General features: G+C 44.2%; 1 protein-coding gene across 10 annotated transcripts in view; it reads right to left on the reverse strand.

The window, feature by feature from the left end:
- Window positions 1-4,566: 4,566 nt before the first annotated feature.
- LOC146336089 (septin-2) overlaps window positions 4,567-20,219 on the reverse strand; it is an 83,495-nt gene continuing 67,842 nt past the window's right edge. For 6 of the 10 annotated variants that reach the window (XM_084820435.1, XM_084820429.1, XM_084820433.1 and 3 more), the window contains one exon: window positions 4,567-5,497. The gene's annotated coding sequence lies outside the window, so the exon portion shown is untranslated. The remainder of the gene's footprint in view (window positions 5,498-20,219) is intronic. The other 4 variants (XM_084820432.1, XM_084820434.1, XM_084820438.1 and 1 more) reach the window with 2 other exon arrangements.

Here is a 20,219-nt window from a genome sequence, read left to right on the forward strand (position 1 = left end):
ACGCGGCACTCGGGTCTCGAACTGCTGTCCTGCCGACCCTCCGGTCTGCAGTTCAGCGTCTTAACCACTAAGCCACCGCGGCCCCTCCACTTTGAGTAAATATGCTAAAGATTGTGCTTCATGCTAGGAATCCTGTCCACACTTACTTGAGTCAAGGTGCATAGGATCAGGCTTGCATGGGGGCCTCCACTTACAGAGACGGAAGGAAGTGAAAGTAAACGTCTTTATTCACAGAAAGGAAGAACAGTGGGGCCAGCCCATTCACAGAAAACGTGTTTCTTTCTGTCTGATGGCTTCAACATTTTCTGGAAATTTTACCACCCTGTGTGACTTGATCCATGAGCTTTTGTTCAGTGAAGTCATGTGATGACACCCCAAGAGTTTCCTTCTGTTTTGCTCTCCAGAAAGAAAGCAGTTACTCTCTGTATGGTGGAAAGACGCACCGAAGGAAGATGAAGCAGGATCTACTCCGGTAACATGTATGCCTGATCACGTGTTCCTGAGTAGGAGCATGGAACATACCTATGTAAGGTCAAAAGGAGCCCCTTGAACCAAGTTCTGGGTTGCAGCGCCAGTACTGTGATGACTTTTCCAGATGTGAAGCATCTCAATCTGCACTTAGGCAGGGAGCAGAGGTCCCACTGCAAGCACAGGCATTACCACTGTCATTGGGTAGCAGAGTTGAGAAAGACACCACTCCCCTTGCCTGGAGTCCTACACAGCTGCTACCAGTTTGAGCAGCCAGCATTGGGTTAGGACAGGGTCAGGCAACCTGGTGCTCTCCAGAAGTTTTGAACTACAGCTCCCATTAGCAGCAGCCCATATGGTCAAAGGCCAGAAATTATGGGAGTTGACGTCCAAAACATCTAAATAGCACCAGGTTACCTACCTGTCAGCTAGAGGGAGCAAGGGTTGGTATCATCGTCGTCGTCGTCATCATCTCTATCTCTATACCACCCAACAGCCAAAGCTCTCTGGGCGATTCACAAAAATTACACATCACAAATACAAGATAATAAAACATAGAATAAAATGATGCATGTTACCCTGAGAGGTTTGGCTATAGGACGACTCATAATTTGAAATAAATAAATAAATGGTCTGATTTTGAGGATTAATAGTTCAGTGGTAGAGCACCCACTTTGCATGCAAAAGGTGCCAGGTTCAATCCCCATAATCTTGATCTAAAAAAAAAAAAAAAAAAGACCAGGTGATGAGAAGAACCTCTGCCCTGATAACTTGGTGAGCTGCTGCCCATCAGGGCAAAGAAATTCAGGGTTAGCTGAGCAAATAGCATGATACCAGATATAAAGGCAGTTTCCCATTTAGTGGACAGCCCATAGCTCAGTGGATAAGGTCCCAGGTTCAACTACTGGCTTCTCCAGTTGGAAAGACCAAGGCAGTGGGTGATGGGAAAGTCCCTTCTCTGCCTGAGATTCTGGAGAGACACGGCCACAGAGGAGACAATACTGGGTTAGATGGACAGATAGTCTGACATAGTATAAGAAAGTGGCGTATGTACCCACATATATGTTTGAAACATTTCCCATAGGCATGCATTTTTTTGTGCTGGTGGTGTCTGAGAAGACCTTACGGATGGGAACACATTGAACAGTTAATTGTTGGTTAAAACTATTTGGGGGCTTGGGGGCTTGATGCTTTCGAACTGTGGTGCTGGAGAAGACTCTTACGAGTCCCCTGGACTGCAAGGAGGTCAAATCAGTCCATCCTAAAGGAAATCAACCCTGACTGCTCATTGGAAGGACAGATAATGAAGCTGAAGCTCCAATATTTTGGCCACCAAATGCGAAGAGAAAACTCCCTGGAAAAGACCCTGATGCTGGGAAAGACTGAAGGCAAAAGGAGAAGGGGACGGCAGAGGATGAGATGGCTAGATAGCATCACGGATGCAATGAATATGAACTTGAGCATGCTCCGGGAGAGAGCACAGGACAGGAAGGCCTGGCGTGCTATGGTCCATGGGGTCACGAAGAGTCGGACACGACTGAACGACTGAACAACAACAACAACAACCTATATTTGTGCAAGAATAGAGGCTGCCATAATCCAGCAGCATCATTTTGAAGCGTTACTGCAGCCGTTACATCAGGTCTTCTGTCATCTCCTCTGCATAAAAGATTTCCCCCCAGAATACCACAAAAAGAGAAAAGGCTTATGAAGTTGGTAGCTGGCCCATCACAATGCATGTAAGTGTGTGTGCGCATATATTCGAAACAGCTTTTGGAGAGAGGGAGAGAGAGAGAGATCCAAAAGCTGTTGAATCCCCTCAAGTTCTCAGTTCGACCCAATCAATACGGAAGGAAGAAGGGAGAATCAGTAATGGCTTCCATATTTTAAAGACTAGACAACCGCAAACCATCAGAGACTGGGCCGCACAATAAAGGCTCAGGCCATCTACACTGTTTGACAATCTGCTACCAGAAACTTACATATAATAGAGACTAAGGGCGCACCCCTATGCACCATTAGAGAGATACAAGTCCTACAACTCCCAGCATTCCCCAGCCAGCAGTGGCAGTTGGTGCTCACTGGAGCATGTGGGGCGGGGGGGGGGGGGAGGGCGAATACTCCATATTCTACTGAGATGGTCGGAGGAGGGCAGGAGAACATCAGGCGTAGCCATCGGCAGCAGCACGCTGCGCATTGCTGAGCAAATGGACCTGGTTGTGGGGGGGATTTTTTCTGCTACAAGCCATTCACCCTAAATATAGAGCCGCCTCTGCCAGCCAGCATGGCTGGCTGGGGAATGCTGGGAATTGTAGGACTTTTTCCCTCTCTAAAGGTGCACAGGATTGTGCCCTAAATAGCTAATACTGAGACTTGTTCGGAAGAGAAGGCATATAAACGACAACATGTCCTGAGGTAAACGACAACCGGAACGGTGAGGGGTCTGGAGACCAAGTCCTATGAGGGACAGTTGAAACACTGAGTATGTTTAGCCTGGAACTCAAGCCACGATGGTCAGGAATGCTGGGAGTTGTAGTTCAAAACATCCGGGGGGCACCAAGTTGGGGGAATTATTTCTGTTTTAAAGCCATCTAAAGCAAGCAGCCATCACCAGAAGTTGTGGCAATGAATATTTCATTCAATGAAATATTTCAATGAATATTTCATTGAATAAAACATGGTAGGAAGGGATCAAGGTAACTAAACTGGTTCTTGATACATCTGTAGCAAGATGTGACTCCAGCAGCAGCAGCAGCAAAGGAGAAGTTCAAAAATTTTACTACACCTCACAACGTGCATCCTGCTCCTCTGTGGGAAGCTCAAAACAGCTTATATAACACATGCCTTAGTTACATCCCGTTTGGATTACTGCAACGCACTCTACGTGGGGCTGCCTCAGAAGAGTGTTCGGAAACTTCAGCTGGCTCACAGAACTGCGGCCAGACTGCTGACTGGGGCTGGTTACAGGGAGCATACAGCTCCCCTGTTAAAACAGCTTCACTGGCTCCCAGTCTGTTTCCGGGCACAATTCAAAATGCTGGTTATGTCCTATAAAGCCCTATACGGCTCAGGTCCAGGTTATCTGAAAGACCGTATTCTCCCCTATGAGCCTACTCGTGCCCTGAGATCTTCAGGGGAAGCCCTTCTCGCCATCCCGCCATCATCACAGGCACGCCTGGTGGGAACGCAGGAGAGGGCCTTCTCAGTGGCTAACCCAAGGCTCTGGAACTCCCTTCCCAAGGAGGCGAGAGTGGCAGCCTCCTTGATATGTTTTCATAGGCATGCAAAAACTTTTTTGTTCCAGCAGACCTTTGGGGATAACTAGTCTGGACCTGGGGAGATGTGACGTATGGATACCAATTTTATTGTTCTGGTTGTCTTTTAATGTTTTAATATCTTTACAATTTTAATATTGATGATTTAATTATATTTTTAACTTTTATACAGTTGTATTTATATTTCTATTTATATGTTTTAATTGTAGCAGTTTTAACGTTGTAAGGCCGCCTTGAGTCCCAGTATTGGGGAAAACGCGGGATATTAATAATAATAATAATAATATATTATGATTAAGAAAACGGCCATTCATTTCTTCTCATCAATCTGAGTCCTCGTTTCTAATTTATCTACCTTTCTTCCTTGGACTATGAATCATTCATTCTTAGCTCTTAATCTCTATAAGCCACCTGGAAAACTTCTGTTATAGGACAGTCTATCTATAAATTGTGTCTGTCTATATACGTATAAATGAATTAAGATTTCCTTATAAGAACCTAAGAATGGCCTTAGAAGGATTAAGGGAAAAAATGGATTTTTTCCCCAAATAAATACAAATTTGTGTACATTTAAATCAAGGGAGGGCAACTTATGGTCCTCCAGATATAGTTGGACTACAACTCCCATCATCTCCAGCCATTGGCCATAATGGCTGGAACTGATGGGAGTTGGAGTCCCGCATCTGGATGGCCACAGGTTGCCCAATCCTGGTTTAGATGGATTCTTGGGGGGAGGAAGGCCTCGAGCCCCGCATGAAAACACACACACACACACACACACACACACTTATTTGCTAATTTCCCATAGCAGCTACAATCTGTACAGATTCCCCTCAACACATTTTATTAGAAATCCAAAATGGAAGGATACAAACAACACAGTATTTTATCATGTCTATGCCATTTATTACAAAACTAAGGAAAGTTAGTGTCATGATACATTATAAAACGTTTTGAGTACATACCATTGTTCTCTCAACTGAGGGAAACAAAAAAGGCTCCAACAATCCCTGAAAATTCCAGACGGATCTTTCAAGAGGTCTCTGAGGATATTTGTCATGAAAGTCCATTTCCATGATTTAAGGCATCGTGGGTAAAAAGATGTCTGATCCTCTCCCATCATAGACATGACATAGCTTTAGTATTGTGTACCATTAATTTTTTTTTAAAGCACCAGAGAGAATTGTACCCCAGAGAGACAAACCAAAGCCTACAGAGACAAACGTTTTTTTAAAACAAACCATGAGAGAAGGACACCATAAACTAGTGACAAGGGACACAATATTTCCGGCAAGTCTAAACAAAATATAGCTCGGATAGGGTGCAAATGATACGCATTTATGGTAAACAGTTCACCAAGTCGTTTAGTAAGTAAGAAAGTTACAAAAGTATCAAGAATTATCCCAGCTGAAAAAACATGGTTCGTCAACATATTCTCAAAGCCTACTACATATAGGATGGCATATTAGCTTTTGGATAAAAACAATGAGAAAGTAAGGAAAATAGGTCCCACATTATAAGCATGAGGGTATCATTACCAAGACAGTGACAAAGGGATATCAGCAACATGATTAAGAAGGGGTATATATCAAAGGAGAGAGAGGGAGAGGCTGTTTTCCAATATGTCTTCAAGACTTTTGGCTGCATCTTCTAGCATTCAGCATGCATCCATGCACGATCCATTCATATTCACTAGTGTTATTGTTCGAATTCAAATAAAGCACTGACCCATTTCTAGAAGCTCCGAGGAACCACTGTAAAGAAAGGGAAAATGTGAGAGAGTTTAGAAGGAAGGCAGATTGACACAGCTTCTACAGGCCTCCCCAGTGGGACCCCTGGCAACTTTGGGGCTCCAGCATCTGCCCAACTTTACTAGCAAATCTGAACCGCTGACAAAGATGATGATAACAATGATGATGATGACAATAATAATAATAATAATAATAATAATGTCTTTACATATCATGTTTTCAAACGTTCTAACAGACCAAACAGGAAATATATCCCAACCCCGAACCAAAAAGCAGTAAACCAGTTGGGATAAGCAAAGTGGTGAAGATAAATAATAAGTTCTAAGCCAGCATTCCCCAACCTGGCGCCCCCCAGATGTGTTGGACCACAACTCCCAGCATCTCCAGCCAGCTGGCTGGAGATGCTGGGAGTTGTAGTCCAACATATCTGAGGGGCGCCAGGTTGGGGAAGGTTGCAAATCTAAGCATGTCAGAAACATTACCTCACTGTAACCTTTACAACCACCCTGTAATTTAGATCAGTGTTATTTTCCCTATACCGCAGATGGAAAGTTGGGCCAGAAATGGGTTGAAGAAGGTTATCTACCTGGGCTTCTGGCTGAGCATCACTACTGCCTACTTGCTCTCTGCTTGTCCAGCCAGCAAGCCGAAGCAATGATGAGAGAAGGGATGAGGAGCAATAGCAGCTGATGGCAATGGTGATGAGAAGATAGTCTCAGTGAGGGGGGTGGGGCCCACCATGCGTGCCTTGCCCAAGGGCCCCCAAAAAACTGGAGTCGGCACTGCAGAAAGAGAACTAAAGCTGCCGGGTGAGTTCATAGCGATTCATGGCAGAGGTGAGACGTGAGCCAGGGACTTCCTGACCTGTAGCTCAGTTGCTTAGGCTGCAGCAGCTCTCACCAAACTCAGTAGCTTTTTGCAAAGCTGGGAAAAGAGCGACTAAGTCACCGTCCTATGATGAAAAGAGAGCCACTTTCCCGCTCAGGAAATTTAGAAGCAGGCACCACAACCTGTAAACATCAGAAGACGCTCAGATCAATGACACTGTTGCGCAAGATACCTGTTTGGTTCGAGTGCTACGCTACAGCTTAGGTAGGTTGATTGTTTATCCAGCCCGTTCTACACCCAGGCACCACAAATCCAAAAACAACAACACACAGTCTTGAAAAGCTGATGCTGCAAGTTTCCTGGAAGCAGACTAATTTTTTTTTTTGAATGCTACTTAAATGTGCTTCAGGGCAGATTAAATTTTATTAGATGCAAACTCAAAACTCGATCCAGCAACAGCGTGTTGTTCTTCCAGTTCCTTTGAGAAAGTGCCAGTTGTGCTAGGTTAGGCACTCTGTCCTAATTAAAAAACAGGGGAAAGGAAAGAGGAACCTGACTCCTGAGATATTGGCAAGGGGAGTAGGCCAGGCATCCTTTGAGAGGACCAAATGCCCACCAGAAAAGTAATAGCATGGATGTAGCCATGGGGGCAGGGATATTCCCCCAAAGATATTCCAGGTTCCCTCTGAAATTTCAGATTTTAGAAAGCAAACGTCTTGCCCTTTTATTTGTGGAGATATAAAGAAAAGTAGTATTCTATCAAGTTCCTCCTAAGAAGTAGTGCTGTTAAATAACACGTAGCTAGCTATCAGTATTTCTTTCTAGCTCTTTCGCAACGATTTGTCGTCGTCCCCTCCTTAGAAGCCCTCACCACAACATTTCTGGATAAAGGGCAAGTGAACAGTCTCTCGCCTGGGCTTCTGCTAACACATCCTAGCTACTCTGGGCATTACAGATAAATACTTTGCTGTGCAAGAAAAAGAAATCACAAGTTATACACCAAGGAAACCCAAATTGCATCAAAAAGTTCTGCTAGTGAGTTGCAGCATGCAAGCTCTATGCTATCCTTGTGTTCAACATTGATGCATTTTTAAAACAGCATCGCACTCAGGGAAGATTATGTGCTCCCCTTGCTTCTTTGAAAGGAGAATAAAATTTTTAACTTTATAAATAACTGCAATTCCATGTTATATCCGGACTCAGAGAACTGTGGTTTGTTCTAACTAAAGTTAATTTCAACAAATCAGGATCAAGCCATGGTTTCAGATCTTGGTCTGTCTGAACTAACTTTAGTTAGAACAAACCAGAGCTTCCCGAGTTCAGGTTTAACGTGGAACTGGGGGTTTTCTTGAATGAAAGCAGAGAAAAGGTGGGAAGGAACATGCAAGCCCAAGACTCGCCAAAGTTCATTCCTTAACACTTATGCCACGCTTTTTGCATAACTTTTGACACAGTACACTCTCTGTGCCCAGTAGCTGCAACCAGCTTTTAATATTGGTCAATGCTTTGACACTGTTATCTTCCTCTGACATTTTGTCTTTTAAAAAAGAGAGGTCGGATTGACAGATACGCTTCCAAAGATAATGCAATGGGACAAAGTTAGCGCTCTTCTGAAATTAATTCACACCTTTATTACTAGCGACAAGTACTAACAATGCCAGTGAGCTGAGGAGAGGCAGTAACAACACATCCCCCAAGCATCTCTCTTGGCTGTCCTGCCACTGAGGAAAAGTTAATTGCTTTGTGTTGTAATCATCTGTTCCAAACTTCCTTGGAGATCATTTGTCCAAAAGGCAAAGTATAAATATTTTAAGGGTGTAATCCTATGGAGATGGCTGTAAACCGCCAAACTCGAAGGCTTATGGCCATCCAATGCAGAAAGGGAGGAACAGTGGAAGCAATCTTTGCCTCTGCACTTTCCCCACTCTGCATTTTAGCTAGACGGGCGTTTTCACCCATGTAGCTGAGGCACTGGGGCGGGAAGGAGGCTGGGGAGGCCTCTGGATACAGCATAAGCAGGTTTCCCCAGTCTCCTCCCCTCCCTGCCGACGGGAACACCCCCTTTCCCTCCTCTCTGAGGTCACAAATGCAGCTCTCCCTGCACTGGCTGTGAGGGGAAGGAGACAGGGAGTGGGGACTCCTGCAATCTCCAACCTCAGATCCAAGAATCCCAATTATCCTATGGCCCTCCAGTCTCTGTCTAGGGGGCTACAGGATTGCTCTCTAAATGTACTAAAAATGTGTGGTCTTGTGAAACTGATTTAATGGCCCTGGTTCATGCACATACACACGCACACGCACACACACACCTCGGTAGAAGTATAGCTGCTAAGTGACTGACCTCCACATAATTTATCAGAATTCAACCCACCACCACCCCCTCATACACACACACGGACACAGACACACTTGTAAAATCAGTCCCTCTTCAAGGTTCCAAAAATAAGGGAGTGGAAGTCATGCTCATTCAACCAATTCAAATGTAGCTTTTGGTGAGTTTTGTGCAACCCTATCTACTGAACTGCAGCATTGTCCTTAAGTTTTTCCCCCAACAGGTTTCACTTTTCAACTGTATTTATTTTATTATTTAAAATATTTATAAGCAGACTTTAGGGTAAAAAGCCCTACGAAGGTGGCTTCCAACAATCAATACACAATATAAACATCAATAACCTTCAGAAAACATCAGTAACATCCAAAAAAATGACATCCAGCCCAGTAAAAGTACTAAGATGCAATAAATAATGACAGCTAAAACAATTTTGAAGTTCAACAACACAATAAAATCCTCTCTGAGAGAACATAATAGCCCTCTTCAAGTGTTCAATGTTTATGAGCAAGAAAGGGGATAGGGATGTGCATTCTGGCCCATTCCCATCGCCCTCCAGGCTTATACAAACTGAATACCTGAAGAGAGCTAGAAGAACTAAGTCTGTAAGGCCCTTTTCATAGGCCTGTAGTGATGAGACCTAAGATACACCCATTTTCAAAGCATTTCACGAAGTGTCACTGCTGGAAAAAAAAACCCTCTCTTGTTCCTGCTCATCATGTTGTTCCCACAGGTGGGCATAAGTAGGGCTTTGAATGATGATCTCAAAGTGCGGGCAGGCAGATATGGGTGAAGGGGGTCCTTCACATAATGTGGCCCCAACCCTTCTAAGGAGTAAAGCAAAGGTGGGGAACCTCTTCTGGCCCAAGGGCCAAATCCAATCTCAGAGAAGCTCTTGGAGGCTGCATTCCAGTAGTCGGCAGGGCCAAAGGCAAAGGAGGTAGGGCCAGAATACAAAAATAATGCCAGCGTATTGTAGCTTAAAACTCTTCCTGACAGTAACTAAGCTTTAGGAAAGGCATTTAGAGTGGAGAAAAAAAACTGCACAAAAGCTGGGAAACCACCAGATGATGGGTGGTTTGGGGAAAGGGGGTGGGGCCAAGGGAAGAGGGTGTGCCTTCTGAGGAACTCCAGAAGAACAGATTGTGACCCCAGGAAGGCCAAATTTGGCCCCTGGGCCTAAGGTTCCCCGCCCCTGGTGAAAAGGTTAACCCCAGCACTTTAAACTGGATCTGGAAATGCACTGGCAACCCTTAAGACTGGTACAATATAGGCGTCGCATGTTCAAGCTGCCTAGGCTCCATCAATAGTCAGGCAGCTGCATTCTGCGCCAGTTGAAGCTTCCAGCTAAACCATCTTCAAAGGCAGCCCGATGTAGAGCACTCTACAGCAGTCCAGCCTGGATATCCCAAGTGAACAGACAGCCAAGGCATGATCTGTGCAAGGAGCTCACCTGGATCCAAATGCTTTTGATCTTTCCTTTTCCTACAAGTTAATATATTTCCCCCCTCTGGCCTTTCCACCAAAGCCATGTAAAAACTGTAGGGGAATCAAGGAAGTTAACAACAAAAGTGGACTGTTTTTCTTCAAAAACTCCTAAGTGTTTACAGACACCCTCTTTTGATCCAAATCCTTTAAGCCATTTTATAACTCAACTGGTACATTGCCTCTAGCCATAAGCCACTTCATACTCCATGTGTTTATGCAGCTGTGCTAGAAACACTGTTGAACGCTCCAGGTAAGAGCACCAGAAGATGCTAAAATACTTGAGATGCTTGCTTCAGAGGCAGTATTAGGATATTATGAAGGCAGTATTAGGTTCTATGGAAAACCAGAGGCTCACGTCATCAGGAGAATACCAGAAGTGAGGAGTTATTTTCAAGATCTCAAGCAGTAACACAACGGCCAAAACAAAGCCTTGCCTACTTCAAATCCATTTCAACTGTGCATTGTCAATGGGAACATCATGAAGATCTCTTAGGAGCCCTCAGATCCTCAGGGTAGGAAAGGTAAAAACGCACCTGTAGGAAGCTGCTTAAAGGTAAAGGTGTCCCCAACCAGTCGTGTCCGACTCTAGGGTGCGGTGCTCATCCCTGTTTCTAAGCCGAAGAGCCAGCGCTGTCTGAAGACGCTTCCGTGGTCATGTGGCCGGCATGACTGAACACCGAGGTGCACGGAATGCTGTTACCTTTCCCGCCGAGGCGGTACCTATTTATCTACTTGCAATTTCTTGCTTTCAAACTGCTAGGTTGGCAGGAGCTGGGACTGAAGACAGGAGCTCACTCCGTCACGCAGCACTCGGGTCTCGAACTGCTGTCCTGCCAACCTTCCGGTCTGCAGTTCAGCGTCTTAACCACTAAGCCACCTTAGGTAAGGCTAAATACCCATCTAGCCCATAAATGCAGAACCTCCGGCCTGCCTGGGAGCTAAATCCAGCCTGCCTGGGATTCCCCATATAGTCATGTCCCCTTCTCCTGGTCCCACCTCCTTTTTCCCAGCCACCATTTGGTGGTTTCCTGGCTTTTGTGCCTTTTTTTCTCCATTCTGAAAGGCTGAAATGCCTCCCCTAAGGCTTAGTTGCTGGCAGTGAGACCTTTAAGCTAAAATACACTGCTATATTTGGCCATGTCCCTTTTGCCTTCGGCCCCGCCCACCACTGAAATAGGGCCCCCAAGAGCTTCTCCGAAATGGAATTCAGCCCTCAAGCCAAAAGAAGTTCAACGACCCTGATCTAGCCAACGTTTTCTACTCGGATCAGAAGCAGCTCTCCAGGGTCTCAGGAAGAGGGTCATTCTCATCACCTGGTACCTAATCCTTTTTTAAACTGGAGATCCTAGAGTCGCTGGGAGCTTCTGCCTGGAAAGGAGGTGCTCTATCACTGAGATTTCAACCTGTTTCCCTCACAAGAACTAATGTGGTGTAGTGGCTAGAGTGTCAGACTAGAACCGGGGAAACCCAGGTTCAAATCCCCACTCAGCCATGAAGCTCATGGCTAGTAGAGCCTTGGCCATGGCTGGCTGGGAATGATGGAAGTTGTAATACAACACATAGGGCACCAGGTTGGGGGAAGGCTGAGCTGGATGGAGAAATAATCTGTCCTGGAGGAAGGCAACTTTCTAGCATTGTGGTGTGGTGGGTAGATGGGGAGACCCAGGTTCAAATCCACACTCGGCCATAATGCTCACTGGGTGATCTCAGGGTAGCGAAGTAAACAGGAGTCAGTGTTCAATTTAGGTCAGTGTTGCATGCATTCATCCAAAAGTCCATTTTGGCCCGCTTCTGCACTCATCTGCGTTTATTTCAGTGGGGAAATCCCCATTTCTGTGTGCATTTTGGTGTAAATATACATTATAAGGATTGTGGTGTAAAAAACACATTTTTATAAGTATTTGGATAGTTTTAAGACAAAAACTGTATCACAAAATTCAGAGAAGAAATTACATGGGAAGGCAAAATGTATTCTGATGAGCTCATTAGTTTGGGAGGTGCATGTCAGGTCGGTTCACTTTAAAATGTGGACCGAACAAAATCCCCAAGCATCCATAGCAGTCACGATCTCTCAGCCTTGCCTCCCCAACAGGGTTATTGTGAGGATAAGCATCTGTGGTGCCTTGAACTCTTTGGAAGAAAGCCAAGACATAATGTAATGAAATAAAAAAGCTGACTCTGCTAATCCCCCCCCCACCCCCCACCCCCCTGCTCTTTGGACCAACAGGTTTTCAACACAATTCTCCTTGTATCGTACACCTGCGAAAACGTCTATCCGGAAACACCACTTACCATTTATCATTAATGACAATATCTACACACACACACACCCCCGCACCTGAAGTATTTCAAAAGATACCAACATTCCAGATATTTTAACTTCCTTGCATTTCCAAAAGCAAGTGATACTGTTTGGAAAATGCCATGAAGTAGTAAGAAGCAGCAAAAGAATTCACCCCCCTGGAGCCCCTGAAAGGGACCACAGACAAAAACTGCGAAAGAACATTTCACAGGGTTAACGGGCACAGCAAGCCCCCCAGGCCAAATTTTGAGAAGCATTTAAAGTATCAGCTAAGTGAGGACAAATAAAAAATGGATCATAAATCATAGGACACTTGCTCGTTTTTTGCTCTACTCAAAAAGAATGCTTTGTGTTTTCTCTTACCTCAAGGATTAAAAGCTTAATACAAAAGTAAACCCTAAATCCTCTTTTAGCACAATATTAAGTAGTTATTGTACTTTTAAATTGCACAGCAGCTTTTTTCACTAGCAGTGCAAGGATTTTAAGAGCATTAACCCCTGCTCTGCTTACATACTACGTGAACATACCACAGATCTGGGACATAGTTTAAGTAGGGATTAGACAGTTCAGACTATTTCCAGTCTGTGTCTGTTCAGAAGTCCGTTCCGTCCCCTTTCTGCATTAAACTTCCCGTGGGCAGGGTGTGTGCATAAAATCTGCGTGAAAACGCTTGTGTGTTTTAGATGCATTTTTATACCCATTTTTCTGCATTTTTAAGCTGAAAACTGCATCACAAACTTTGGAGGAACGCAGAATTGGAAAGATAACTGCATTCCACTCCTCACGTTCAATTTGGAGGTGCAAATCAGGTTGTTTCACTTTCAAATGGAAGCCGAACAAAATCCTGGAGCAACCTTATGTTTAGCTTCCTGAAATTATCCAAACTCTTCTCCCCCATCCCCTGCCACTGCCTGCATCTTTAAACTAAAAGACACAGGTTCCTAGGACTCATGATTGCAACATATAATACTGTAAACTGATAAGAAATTAGTCCAATCAATAAAAATGGAGCTTCATTTTATACTCTAGATGATTCTACTCTTTTTCTACATGCATAATAGCCTTCTCCTTTCACTTTTACTGCTGCTCCCCTGCCAAGGTAGGTAGGGGAGAACCCAAAGGGAAGTGCTAGGGGAGTTGCCACCCCAGATCACTTGTCCCTTTTATAACTACCCACTTGCCCTCTTGACTAGCAACCAGAGAACTGCTATCTATACTCCATTAGAACCTCCATTATAAAAACTCATATTTTCCGGCTTTTCAAGATACTGTTCAATGAGGATTAGTTACCAGTGGTCTGGATTAAGGAATAAAGTGTGATGTAGAGAAGATCTTCTGCAAGAGGCTCTTCATTCCCGCCCCCCCCGCCGCCCTGTGTCTTCTCAGGTCAGGCGGGTGGCTAATGGTCAGAGGGCTTTCTCTGTGGTGGCCCCCAATCTTTGCAATTCTCCCCCTTGAGACATTTACCTGGCACCATATTTGTTATTGTTTAGACATCAGGCAAAATCTATCTTCTTCTTTCAGATACTTAATAGTATTTGAGACCCTTTGATGTTTTTTGCTGTTTTTATCTCCTGGCATTGCTGCTTTGTGTATTGTATTCTTTATTATAATTTACAGGTTTCATCATGCTTGTTGTAACCTGCCTTGAGCGTGCTTGTAATGGAAGGTGGGATATAAATCCTATAAATAAATATAGTAGCTGGAGAGTTGGGTTAAGATGGGGGAAACCTAATCAGCCATAAAGCTCACAGGGTAGCATTGGTCAAGTTACACACTGACTCTCCCTCTGCTAGATCTACACTACCCGTACACTTTGTTCAGCATCTAAGGCCCTCCTCCAGGTGCCTCCTCCAATGGAAGCTTGGAGGGTGGCAACAAGGGAAGGAGCCTTCTCCGTGGTGGCCCCCCCAATTGTGGAACAATCTCCCTGACAAGGCCCACCTAGTGCCAACACTGTTATCTTTTCGGCGCCAAGTTAAAACTGCCCTCTTCTCTCGCACATTTGGCAGCATATAGTTTTTAATCAGGTCCTGGATTGTCTTTGGTTGATTGTTTAAAATTGTTTTTAGGTTGTCTGTATGTGTGCTATCTGTTTATGTTTTTATGTAAATATGGATTTGCACTTTGTATAATGTATTTTTAATGGTTTTAATTTTTGCGAACTGCCCAGAGAGCTTCGGCTATGTGGCGGTATAGCAATATAATAAATGGAATGAAAATCTACCTCTCAGGGCTGTTGAAAACATAAAATGAGTGCCTCATGTACAGAACACCTTAGCTCTGTAGAGGAAAGGCAGGAGACAGACTTAAAAAAATGAACTAAGAAAACAGATGCTCCCACCCCATGGGACACATGCAATGACCTCGTTTAAGAAAGATCCTTTCCATATGAGTTAATTCACAGGCCCATACAACGCCCAGAAGAACGTCTCTCTTTAAAAAGAAAAAAAAGCCACAAATCTTTAGGTCTGCATGAAGCTTGACCTCTTCCACTGTTTCCATCTGAACCAATCCAAAAGACCAAACATGCTTCAAGCAGCAAGTGAACCTTAGCAAAGCAAAGCGCAACACATTTTCTGCAGACACAACGAAGTTGACAGGCTGACATGACTCACAGCGAGGGAGGCAGGATCTGCCAGAGCAGGAGAGCAACTCATCCACAGCCTTGGTTAGGAAAACAACCCTCAGGCTACAAACAAGGTGGTTCACTCCAAAACGGCTAAAATTCTGCCTAAGCTTCACATTCCAGCCGCCAGAAGAAGCTTCAGGCACAATGCATCCTTCCCCTGATGACTTTTCTCATCACATCACTTTGGCATCAGACCATGATTAAAGTCTGGTTACTATGGCAACGCATATTTTTCTTTTAAGATCCCATGCATCCATTATTGCAGGGAGTGCGCAGTTGTTCAATCCTTTGTAAAAATGTGCTCGTCGGGAGCATGACTAATGGTTTTTAACGCAAGGTAAGCCACAAGTTGTTGTGATAATGCCGTAAAAGTTATATGAAGGCGGCTCTCAAGACTTCCCTCCCCCCCCTGCCCAATTATGTAGGAACACTAACAGATAAGTGGAATGAGTTAGTTGTTGTATCTTGCCAGGGTTTACATTATTACCGATGTCCCCCCACCTCCAAACATTATCCTAACCAAACTGAGAAAATGAAGGCAATCAAGACTTGCAGGGTGTGGTTGTTTTGCAATGGGGAGTATTCTTTTGTCATTTTTCTTAAGGCAAGGTGGGGCGAGAGAACCACAGCTTTGTGCTACCCGTTCCCACTTCCAGAAAGAAAAACGTGAAGACATCCCACCACCTTACAGTAGCTGCTGCTACAACACAGGCAGATTTAGATGCCATGAGTTATAGTAACAGAAACCCCTGCCCTAATTTTGCCATTTCAAAAAAATAAGGAGGGGTGAAGAAGGCTGGATTGTTTTCTGGAGTCTGCTGCCAAAGGAAAGTTAAGCCTGTGAAGTTGAGAAAGACCTGGAAATTGATCAGCCGGCAGCTGGATCCTATGCTATGCAGCACGAAGACAAATGGTGTCAGATTGGCTGCTGGGCTCCCGGCTCCAGAGTGCCAGGCGATATCCTGATTTCCTTCTGCACCAATGGTTATTAACTCTTCCACACCCATTCCTAGTGCTGTCACCAGCACAGCAGCAGTCAGACTGAAAGCAAGATGGCAGCAGACCAGACTGGGGAAAGATGACAATTAAGCCCCTAACCCTGGTAAATCAAATGGCGAGCATAACATGTGGATTTTATGGTCCTGATGTGGCCCTGATGAAATATGTATCAGATAGATGGCATTTCTGCTATCATGGTGCTAACGTCACAGGAGAATCTGCATTTGCTCGACTCTCCACCATACAGGGAGGAATGGGGTTCTTGAAAAGAAGCCCACAGAAAACCTGTCCAAGGAAGGACCTGGCAAATTTCATTGCGTACTGAGGTTTTGAGTTTCTCCCATTCTTGCTGTTTTAGTTCCCACCTTGTAAACTTCTTTTATCAAGCACCGTTGGCCTCCTCCCTCCCAGATCACCTGACCGCAGCCATTTCACTTGGCTGCAGCACAGGGAGAGATGGGAAGTAGGGCCCATTCCATGGATTGGGCAAAGAGACCGGCTCCATTTGGCTCTTCCTCTCCCTGAACTGTTTCCATTACAGCTGGAATTACGCAACTTTAAGAACTGGAGCCCAAGTTTGCCTCCTTGGAACTATAGCACAATACACATGCCTAGAGTGGTGATTGGATATCCTCCCTCCATCTGTCTAATCAATGAACGAATGTTTTGCAGATTTGAACGCTGCTGCTCCCTTCCCACCTCCAGCTTTTTATCTAGGGAAATATTCAATCCAGGTGCCTACTTGCAACAGCTATCGGAGCACTTCTTTATTGTATTTATTCATTCATTCATTCATTCATTCATTCATTTCATTTCTATACCACCCAATAGCCAAAGCTCTCTGGGCAGTTCACAAAAATTAAAACCTCCTTGCTCTTGTTTACACGGTATATGCAATTATGAGAGGAATGTTACAAAACTGTAACAATCCCGGAACACTCAATTACATTTTTTAAGTATTCTAATTTAAAAAGCAACAACACCCTGGATAACCAATTATTTAAGAAGAGTTTGTTCTACCATTGGACAGTTGTTTTTTGTTGCAGCAGTAAAAGAGGGAAACCCCTCTAGATGACCCTAAAGGTTTTAGGAGTCTCTGAGAATTAAAATCAGTCACCCTTCATATTCCCATTAGATAAGCTGCTCAAAGCCCACAATTTAATCTTCAACCATATACGCAGCACACTGAGCATGCAAGAGGGGTTTTAAAATACTGTATCTTAAGCATAATTTGATTTTGTAGACTTGGAGCACAGTCCAAGGGAGCTGCACGTGAGACATATAAAGTGGCCGCAATGCTTAGAAGACTGAACCCGTAATCATTCGCTCATAGCCATGACCAGATGTTACACTCAACCACAGATATAATCAGTATATCCGGGGGGTGTTGGGGAGTGTTACTTGTATGCATGTTCATTTTATCGGTTTTGCATATTCAGCTCACCGAATTATGCATGCTGATATAAGCATGCTTCCAGATGAAACCTCAGTCAGTTTCAAAGCAGGGCTGAGGTAGGGAACAGGCACACAGGAAACAATGGAGAATGCTACTGATCAACTACGTATGTTGAGCAGACAAGCTGCACTACTCTATATTGCTCTTTCTATGGTTTGCATGAGAAACTGTAGATGGATATCCAGTTATTGCACATTCAGCAGTGCATGCAACCCTACAAGTAAATGAGGGTCTTCTTTGGCTATAAACACTCATTCATATGACTGTGTGTATGAGTATACACACAGCATGAATAGAAATGTCTGCACAGATCTAATATTTACATAGGTATTATCAGTATTTTAATACCACCCTTCAAACATATTCCCAGGGTGATTTACCAAAAGAACAAACCATGTTGTATGTTGAAGTCTTTCTTATTCACCTTGGCCTTTGTTGATTAATGATGCTGGTCATTCCGATTTTTAGCTGACGGCCACTGGTTACTTTTAGTATGGTTTAGCTATTTTTGTTTATTTATATGGTATATTTGGCATTACTGTTATATGCTGCTTGGGTAGTTTTTTGCATATTTTATAGAAATTGGTTTTTTAAATAATAAATAAATGAACAAAACTATTAAAATGTAAATACTAAAAATAAAATAAGCTGAAGCCTGTTAAATTGTAAGAGCAGCAAAAACAAGGTTATCACAGAGAGGAGGGACAGGATCTCTTCTCGCTCATCCCAGAGTGCAGGACACAGAATCGTGGGCTCAAGTTACAGGAAGCCAGATTCCAGCTGAACATCAGGAAAAACTTCCTGACTGTTAGAGTACTACAACAATGGAACCCATGACCAAGGGAGGTGGTGGGCTCTTTCACACTGGAGGCATTCAAGAAGAAGCTGGACAGCCATCTGTCAGGGATGCTTTGACTTAGATTCCTGCATTGAGCAGGGAGTTGGACTCGATGGTCTTATAGGCCCCTTCCAACCCTACTATTCTATGCTTCTATAAGTCAGCAGGATTAAAGTGAGAGCTAAAAAGCTGAGGAAAACCAAAAAGTTATTTGCCTAGCTCCAAAAGGACAAAAGATGCCAAGCTAACCTCTCTGGGGAGAGCGTGCCACAACTGTGGTGCCTCCACCGAGAAGGCCCTCTATCTGGTAGCTACCCACCTCACCTCAGATGGCATGGGCACCCACAGGAGGGTTTCTACTGAAAGTGTTAATGTACAGGTAATTAGATATGGAGACAGGCGGTCCTTCAAGTACCTGGGTTCTAAGCTGTGAAGGGCTTTAAAAGGTCAAAAACAACACTCTGAACTGGGCCCAAGAAACTGACAGTGATCCAGTGCTGTGGCTTAAGAGCATCAGAAGAGCCATGCTGGATCAAACCACGAGTCCATCTAGTCCAGCATTCTATTCACACAGTGGCCAAACAGCTGCCCATGGGAGACCCACAAGCAGGACCTGACTGCAACAGCACCCTCCCACCCATGTTCCCCAGTAACTGGTGTACACAGGCATACTGCCTCTGATACTGGAGGTCACATAGAGCCATCAGGACTAGTAGCCATTGAGAGCCTTCTCCTCCAGGAATTTGTATAACCCCCTTCTAAAGCCATCCAAAGTGGTGGCCATTGCTACATCTTGTGAAAGCAAATTCTATAGTTTAATTCTGCACTGTGTGAAGAAGTCCTTCCTTTTATCTGTCCTGAATCTCCCACCAATCAGCTTCATGGGATGACTCCATTGGGTTCTAGTATTCTGAGAGAGGGAGAAACTACAACACAAACTGAACTTCATTCACTTTCACGTTTATACCCTATCCCTCCACAGCAAGGAGTCCTCCAGACAGCTGCACTCTGGTGGGCAAAATAAAGATTCGTAGCACAGCAGCAGTTTTCTTGTTTTAAATTATGTTGTAGATCACGTTTCAGGCCTGTAATGAAAAGCCTCCCCAGAAGAACACACGCTACAGTCACTAGGTGTTCACGAGCCCAGAATGGCAACATGGCCTCAAATAACCCTTACCATGGCTTCCTACAAGGACTGGCTGGCCCAAGACATTTCGTTGCCTGAGGCAGAGCAACAAATGATGACCCCAAGCCAAGAGGTACAGTGCCCAAAGTCAGCAGTAATTTTGGTATATGAGGCAGAAAATCCCATAATCACCTCTCCCCTTCCCTGGCAGGAGGAATACAAGAATAACCAAGTAAATTGTTAAGGATTTGCTCCCCTTTTATAAATCCCAAAATCTGCTCCAAAAGTCACAATTCTACAAACATCATTTTGAACAGACATCTCAACTGCAGGGGTTATTTGAAGCTAGGAACGAAAGGAATGAAAGGGGTGGAGGGATTCATCCCACAACAAGAGGAAAAAACAAGGCTGCCAAAACTTTCTTCCAGTGACAAACATCCATAAGGACTTCTAAATGGTCTGCGATTCAAAACAGCACATCAACAATTCCTTGGATCCTTGGATGCAGATTAGACCCCTAGGATTCCTTACCAAATCCTTGAGAACGACATGCTGTCTGTTTAAACTTTTTATTACAAGACTATATTTACTAGTCTGGTAGTCGGAAAGAGACAAGTCAACTTTGTAAAGAGGATCGCTTTTGCTGGAGAAGTGGCCATTGAAGAAGGGTAACAAGGCCTGGGTCGAACACTTTTAATGGCTTTCTCAGAATATCAGTTACTAGAGC

The sequence above is a fragment of the Heloderma suspectum genome, chromosome 13 (genome assembly GCF_057233095.1).
Source record: "Heloderma suspectum isolate Gila_16-S chromosome 13, 16-S_ref, whole genome shotgun sequence".
Lineage (NCBI taxonomy): Eukaryota > Metazoa > Chordata > Lepidosauria > Squamata > Helodermatidae > Heloderma > Heloderma suspectum.